The 8,547-nt window shown below is 36.1% G+C and overlaps 1 pseudogene; it reads left to right on the forward strand.

Annotated features, from left to right (window-relative positions):
- The first annotated feature begins 834 nt into the window (after positions 1-834).
- LOC120172244 lies at positions 835-8,113 on the forward strand (annotated as a pseudogene).
- Positions 8,114-8,547: the final 434 nt, after the last annotated feature.

Here is an 8,547-nt window from a genome sequence, read left to right on the forward strand (position 1 = left end):
CGTCCAACTTAGGTACCACCAATTTTTAACGGAAAAAGACGAGCTTGGAACATAATAAATAGTCTGGTGACCATTTTGTAACTTTTAATAGTTGAGGGACTTAACAAAGTAACATTCTATAGCCGAAGGATTATTTTGTAACTTTTAGTAGTTAAAAGACTTAATACAGTAATATCCTATAATTAGGGACTATTTATGTACTTTATCCTAAATTTTAAGATAAATTATTTTACTAAACATTGATAATTTCATAACCACATTATTTTGCAAGACAAAATCCAAATCAAACACAAAGTTGATGGGGCCTTGTGACGAATCCTTCGAAAATAAAAGAGAAAAGTCAGAAATGTTACTGTTAGACATTGCTATCATTCTAAAATGGAGAGCGGGCCTGGAGTAGAGGCTGCTATGTGTTGCATTCTAAAATGGTTAAACTATACTAGAGCTCCCTAATATATAGTCAAATTATTGTTTTAGCTACTATAATTTTGAAAATTATAAAATAATCATTGAATTCATCTAATTATTATAAAATGATCATGGTGATAATAATAATGATAAGGTTTGAAAATCTTAATAATCATTTAATAATAATTCATTATATTTAGTAATTATTTTTAATAGTTTAATAAAATTTAATGATTATTAAAAAATTGAAAAAGATTTATCGAATATGATTTTCTAATCGTTTAATATGTTAATGATTATTTTATAATAATTCCATAACTCATAAAATTGTGTCATATTCAAGTTTTCCCGGTAATTTAACTATTTGTGCTACTGGATAACTACCACTGGTTCTTCAGATTCTTCACATCGTGGTTCTCATTGTCAATGGCAAGAGCGTTAGGAAGGATCATCAAGAATCCATTACTGAGCTTAACCCCGAGTCCAAGATCATTGACTCAACTGTTCTCATCAGTTTCACCGTTACCATCACTCTGTTCTTCCAAGAAAACATCCCCTTCCCTCTCAATCTTCTTCCTTTCCTTCCTATTTTCCTTCACTTTCTTGGGGTCTCCATCTTCATATTCTTCCCAAATTCCCATGATTTAATCCAATGTACTTCTATTGAATCTCCAACAATTTCCCCAATCTACCCCACTCTTTACCTTTTCCCTACTCTAAAATCATCTTGGCATCTTACTTTCTGGGTTGAACTCCAACAACGAGATTCAACCCAGAATTGGCGGAATTTATCAGAACAAGAAACCGAGTTCTGAAAACAACCCGATGGAAATGGCAACCGTCCTTGCTTGGATTCGACAATGAGGTACATCAAAGATCTGCAAAAATTTCGATTGAGAAGATCAGATTCTTGGTCGTCGTTGCCGCCGGGGGATTGAATCAACAACGAAATCAAATCATCAATGCCGTTGTTATCGCTCGAATCCTCAAACTGCTTTAGTTGTGCCATCTTGTTAGGGAAACCAGGTTATTTCCCACACATAGTTTCAAAATTGACCTAAAATGTCAAGATCAAAACCACCAAAGTTTGCACAGCGGATAAACCCGTCAAACTATTGAATATTGAAACACAATGAAAAACCCAAATAAAAAACAACAAAGGAGAGAACACACCAATTTACGAGGTTCGACGAGAATATCGTCTACTCCTCGGCACCGCACTGGATGATAACTTCACTATCAACTAATATTACAACAAATGAATTCTTTAGAATTCCCAAAGTGAGAGAATGAAGAAAACAAGAGGAAGAGAGAACTTGTTTTGGGATGATTTCTAATAAAATACTTAGGCCTATTTATAGTTAAGGACCAACTTATAAATAATCTAATATTTTAGGGACCAAAGATGAAATTCCCAGGTGTAAAGTTGGCCACCTACCAAAGATGAATTTTCCAATAAGTTGGCCACAAACCAAGATTATTTTTCCAATAAGTTGGCCACCAACCAAAGATGTCAACTTTGCCAACTTTCAAGCCAAACATAACAAATCTCCACCTTGACTTGAAATTACCAAGCTTACTCAACTTCTTCAACTCCCCAAATTTGATGAATTTATTTTAATGTAGTGCCTCTAATTACGCTCAGAAGCGCCACACAACTGAAGGTGTTCATACTTTCAGGATGTTAATCAAGTTCAAACAATGATTGAACTTGATTATTGTTACCACCTTGGTCATCATATCTACAAGATTTTCTGTGGTTGTAATTTTCTAAAGTAGAATCTTTCATTCTTTAAAGATCTCCCACACAAAGTGATACATTACGTCGATATGCTTAGTCCTTGAATGGTAGACTTGATTTTCGCTAAGTGAATAGCGTTCTGAATGTCACAATAGAGACTAATGTGACTTTGAACAACTCTCAAGTCTTCCATCACCCATTAAGCCAATTGCTTCCTTCACATCCTCTGAAACTGCCATGTATTCTGCCTCTGTAGTAGATAAAGCCACCGTAGATTGCAAAGTAGACTTCCAACTTACTGGGGCTTTAGCAAGAGTAAACAAATACCAAGTAATTGATCGACGCTTATCCAAATCACCAGTATAGTCAGAATCAACATATCCAACCACACACTGACCAAGTGTTTCATCCTGTTCAAACACTAAACCAACATTCACGGTTTGTTGGAGATACCGTATAATCTATTTCACAGCTTGTCAATGTCCTTTTCTAGGACCATGCATTTACCTTCTCACAACTCCAACCTCTTGTGAAATGTCAGGACACATACACACCATTCCATACATCAAGCTCCCAACTGTATTAGCATATGGAACTTTTGCCATATACTCTAGTTCTTCGTTAGTTTTAGGAGATAACTGAGAACTAAGTTTCAAATGAGAAGCTAGTTGGATACTTACTTGTTTGGTATTTTCATTCATGCCAAAACATTGTAATACCTTTCTCAGATACTACTTCTGAGTTAAACAAAGCTTTCATCTGTCTATCTCTATTAATCTCCATACAAGAATCTTCTTGGCCTCACGTAGATCTTTCATCTCAAACTCTTGATTCAATTGAGCCTTTAATTTGTCTATCTCCTTTGACTCTTCAAAGCGATCAACATCGTCAATGTACAAGAGAATATAAATGAAAGATACATCTTTGAGCTTTTGTAAATACACACAATGATCATATTTACTTCTAGTGTACTTTTGCCTCCTCATAAAGCTATCAAATCGCTTGTACCACTACCTCAGAGATTGCTTCAATCCATATAGTGATTTGTTCATCTTACAAACACATTTCTCACAACCACCATCTTTGTATCCTTCTAGATGAGTTATATAGATCTCCTCTTCTAATCACCGTGCAAGAAAGCCGTCATTACATCAAGTTGAGCTAGCTCCAAATTCAACTGTGCTACCAAGGCCAACAATATTCTAATGGAGGAATGCTTCACAAGGGGAAAATACTTCATTTTAGTCGATTCCCTCCTTTTAAGCGTAGCCTTTAGCTACCAACCTTGCCTTGTAGCGACACTTTCTTGTTGAGATCCATCTTTCTTTGCAAATACCCACTTGCATCAAATTGCTCTTTTACCTTTCGATAATTGTGTCAATTTCCAAGTGTTGTTCTTTTGGAGAGATTGCATTTCTTCATCCATGGCTCTTTTCCACTTATCACTTTCCAAGCTTTGTATTGCATATTGGTAAGTGATAGGGATATCATCATCACAACTGGAAGAGCATAGGCCACATATCAACAAATCGAGCAGGTCTATAAATTTCTCTCATTGGCCTTCTAACTGCAAGTGGTTCTGGCGTCTCCAATGGTTATTGGGTTTTAACCTCTTCATCTTCTGATTCTTCTATTGGATTTGAAGAATCAGTTGCATTAACTTCTGGGTTCATTGTCTGCTGAAACTCCACTATTTTGGAGTATGCTCCACCTGCTGCAGAGTGCTACTTGTCTGGATAGCTTCATTGTTACCTTCTTTACTAGGACAGATTCATCAAAGGTAACATCTCTATTACAAATTATCTTCTTGGTGTTTAAACACCGAAGGCGAAATCCCTTCACTCAATGGGTGATTCCATAAAGAAAGTCTTCTCTGCTCTCGGATCAAGCTTGGATTCTCCACATTATATTAAACAGTGGCCCAAATACATGTATGGAATCATAATCAGTAGCAGTTTTCCAGACCATACCTCTGTCAACACACCTTTTTGTCCTACCAGGATTCAACTCCTAAAAATAGGAATAATTTTGCTAGGATTCAAACTCCTAAAAATAGGATAGAGTTCTACTATGATTTAAACTCCTAAAGAGGATCCACAAGCACTATAAATAGCCATTGTAACTCACTATTGTAACATCGATTTACACACAAAACACAGAGGAAAGCACGAAAATACAAAGGCAAATCTATTGTAAACGATTCGAAAAGGAAATAAAAGGTAGCATCCTTTTTACATTGGTTCGTTCATTTCTCGCATGTGCACGTTATTTTCTTGAGATTTGGTTCGAATAACCCAAACGTGGGTTGCGCATATAACCAAAAAGGGGTGGGGTTTTGAAGTTTCAAACCTAGATCTACCCCCGAGGCGTGTTCATTTTTTTAAATATTTAATTCACTCCCCTAAATAATTTTTTCCTACTTTATTATTCTTGTTATATGCATGTTACTTTCTATTATTTTATATATGTATATATTTTTTAGTGTTATATATATATATATTTCAACAATCATTTCTTTGCCATAATTTGGATTTCTCTCCAGTATGTCCCAACCGCATATGCCACAACTGAGTTGTGTCCAAATCATCACCTCAGGAAGCTACTGCAACTGCTCCAATAATTGTACTACCTTGGTAGTAATACAAATTATTTTTCCTAATGCCCTTCATCATCATAAGTGCGCCAGATGTGACTTTTTAAACTCCATCTCTCATAGTGACTATTGAGCCTTTGGATTCCAAGGCTCCCAACAAGATGAGATTTTTCTTCAAATTGGGCATGAAGTGGACATCAGTTAGACCTCTGGTTGATCCATCTTGATTCTTTAATCAAATTGAACCTATCTCAACAGTTTTACAGGCATTATCATTGCCCATATAAACAACTCCTGCATTTAGTTCTACTAAATCGGAGAACCACTCCCGATTAGGGGACATATGATAAATACAACCCGAATCTAATATCCATTCATCTGAATGGAATGTTATTGATAAAGCAACCAATGATTTGTCATAGCAACACATGCATCTGGAGCAGCTTTTCCTTTCTTCTTCAGCTTCGAACAATCTTTCTTCCTGTGGCCTTTCTCATGACAAAAGGCACATTCATCTTTTCCCAGTCTGGACTTCGTCTTGATCTCCCTCTCCACTTTGGCTTTGACTTTTCGAGCGACCTCTTGCCACCATGGCTCCGCTGCTCCGCTGCTTCGTACTTGCTCTCCTTCTTGGTTTTCTTTCTGAGCTCATAACTATACAAAGTAACAGTTACATCTTTAAGGGTAATATTATCCTTACCATGAAGTAACGTTGTCTCAAGGTGCTCAAATTCATCTGGAAGAGATGACAACATCATCAAAGACAAATCTTCATCTTTGAAGGTTTCATCAATGCCCAATAAGTCTGCCACTAGCTCATTGAATGCAGTGATGTATTCATTCATATTGATGCCTTGTTGATAATCAAATCTAAATAATCTTTTCTTCATGTGGAGACGATTATGAGAACTTTACTTTAGGAATTTTTCCTCCAATGCTTTCCACATCTTACTTACAGAAGTCTCATTCTTGTAGCCATACTTCTGCTCCCTGGAAAGACAAGATCGAATCGTGCTGCACGCCAAACGATTTATTGTTCCCCATTATTTCTCCTCCATATATTCAGGCTTTTCTTCCTCAATGGCGATGTCTAGTCCTTGTTGGAATAAAGCGTCTAACACCTCGCCTTGCCACATACCAAAATGACCGGATCCATCGAACAACTCCACCAAGAAATTTGCATTTGACATTATCCTCCTTACCGGTCTAGATAAAGAGCTTGATGTTTCAACTGATCCGTATTTTGGCATTTTAATTCTAACGAACAATATTCAATAGCACAAACTGTATCTTTTCAGTAACAGGACCACGAGAATAACCTCAACTGAAGCTCTGATGCCAATTGCTGGGGAAATCGGGTTATTTTCCACACGTAGTTTCAAAATTGACCTAAAATATCAAGATCAAAACCACCAAAGGTTGCACAGCAGATAAACCCGTCAAACTAGGAAAAACCAAATAAAAAACAATAAAGGAGAGAACACACCAAATTTACGAGGTTCGACGAGAATATCGTCTACTCCTCGGGCACCACACCGGATGATAACTTCACTATCAACAAATATTACAACAAATGGAATTCTTTAGAATTCCCAAAGTGAGAGAATGAAAAAAAACAAGAGGAACAAAAAACTTGTTTTGGGATGATTTCTAATGAAATACTTAGTCTTATTTATAGTTGAGTTTTAAGGGCTAAACTTATAAATAACCTAATATTTTTGGGACCAAAGATGAAATTGCCATGTACAAAGTTGGCCACCTACCAAAGATGAATTTTTTAATAAGTTGGTCACCAACCAAGATGAATTTTCCAATAAGTTAGCCACCAACCAAAGATGTCAACTTTGCCAACTTTCAAGCCAAACAAACCATTGTGTAAGGGTTCAAGAAGACTTTAAGAACTGATGTAAGGGTTGTATCTTCGTTACCATCGTCTTATTTGGTTTCTAAACAAACCATTATCACACAGATTCCTTACGGCGTTCCCCCTTCTTGGATTTGTGCTAAATTCCTCAAACAAGTAAGCAGAATTCGATTCGATACGAAACAAATACACGAATATCGAAACCTCATTGTATATTATCTTTGTTTTCAGCTTAATAAAGAATGTGTTCTTGTACTAAAAGGAGTGTATTCTAAGCTCTCCAAGAATCTTCCATTTGATTTGCAAAAGCTTAGGTGCAAGGTACTTCATGTTTGGTTATCGATCTTTTCATTTTTCTTGAAATATTCGCATCCAAAATTTGTATCTAACTCAAATTCTCCAGGTAGCATTCAATGCTCTGAGATTTTTCAAGCCAATTCTCAAGGTTGAGAATCAGCTAGCGAGAAGAATGTGGATTGAAGGTCTATATGTAGCCCTTTATCTACGTCTTGAGAAAGATGTGTGGGTTCGAACTGGATGTCTCACCGGATTAGGTTCCGAATTCGACAAAATCGTAACCCAGATTCAAAAACCTCAGCCTCAGTATCTCACCGGGAGATTTAACATGAGTTATAGTCAACGACACCTCTCGGGATTGTGCCCTATAAATGCACTAGAGATGTCAAGGTAACTATAAAATATCCATTCGTTTATTTGGCTGGACTCGAATTTCAAAGTTGAAAGGTAAATGACATCAAAGCTTATTTTTTTTTGTTTAATACAGGAGAATATGCCTATTAGAAGTATGTTGTATCTGCTCTAATTAGCTCTTCAGCTTCCTTAGGGTAAATGTGCAGAAAGACTGTTTCTTCTTGCTGGTTCCTCATTATCTTGGTAATGAAATCTGCGACGCAGTTGGCCTCCCTCGGTATGTTCTGAATCTTTACCTTCCAATTTCTTTTGATCAGAATGTCTATGTGTTGAAGGATAGTTGGGCATCAAAGCTTATTTTGTTGTAGGATTTTAAAGGCCTTAGGCGCACTAAAAATTACTCGATTTTACATCGCGGGATGAGAGTCGTTTGGTGGCACTAAAGCTTTGGCACCACTAGCTGCCAAGTTCCCGAATTTTGTTCGGAAGAAAAATGTTGGCACACGACGGTGAACTCTCGTCGTTCCTCAATATCTCCTCGGCTCTATCGACGATCGACTAAGTCGTATATTTTAACAACGACGTTTTTATACCGTCCCATAGTGGGAACATGGGGCGAGCCTTACGAGGACATCGAGCGTACATGGGACATAGGAAAAACATATGGCCTAACAAAAGAATAATGTTTCCGTTGTTTGAAGATTCATCTATCGCAGATGAAGAATTGAGTAGGATCACAAGATCAATGCATAGTAAATCAATAAAGCTAGAGCTAAGGAAGAAGGAGAGAGACAAAGATGTGATTGCATCTCCAGTACCTGAATGTATGTGTAGACACGGTTCTACTATTTTCTGATTTCTACATACATTTCCCTATACGTGTATCATACATTTTCTGAGTGAAAAACATTCTTCCAAAAAAGCCCATATATGTATAATGTATACTATATCATATCACATAAATGCATTTTGTCAAATTAGTACCGACGTACAATTGGTCTGATGAGATGGTAAATTAAACACTTTAAATAAAGTCCAGAGTTTGAATTATGATATTTACAAAGCGAACAAACCAAATTGAAAAGATTATTCCTATAATAGATATTTGTGTAAAATTTAATCCAGAATATTCTATCAATATATTAAATACCAATGGTTAAACAAAAAAATTTAGTACACTCTTGTTTCTAACAATCAGAATGAAGATTTTGAATCTTAATATTATAGATTGAATAAATTAAATTAAAATTATCATCTCATAATATATTTTTATAGTATTTATAATTTTTT

The sequence above is a fragment of the Hibiscus syriacus genome, unplaced genomic scaffold (genome assembly GCF_006381635.1).
Source record: "Hibiscus syriacus cultivar Baekdansim isolate YM2019G1 unplaced genomic scaffold, ASM638163v2 tig00111847_pilon, whole genome shotgun sequence".
Taxonomy (NCBI): Eukaryota; Viridiplantae; Streptophyta; class Magnoliopsida; order Malvales; family Malvaceae; genus Hibiscus; species Hibiscus syriacus.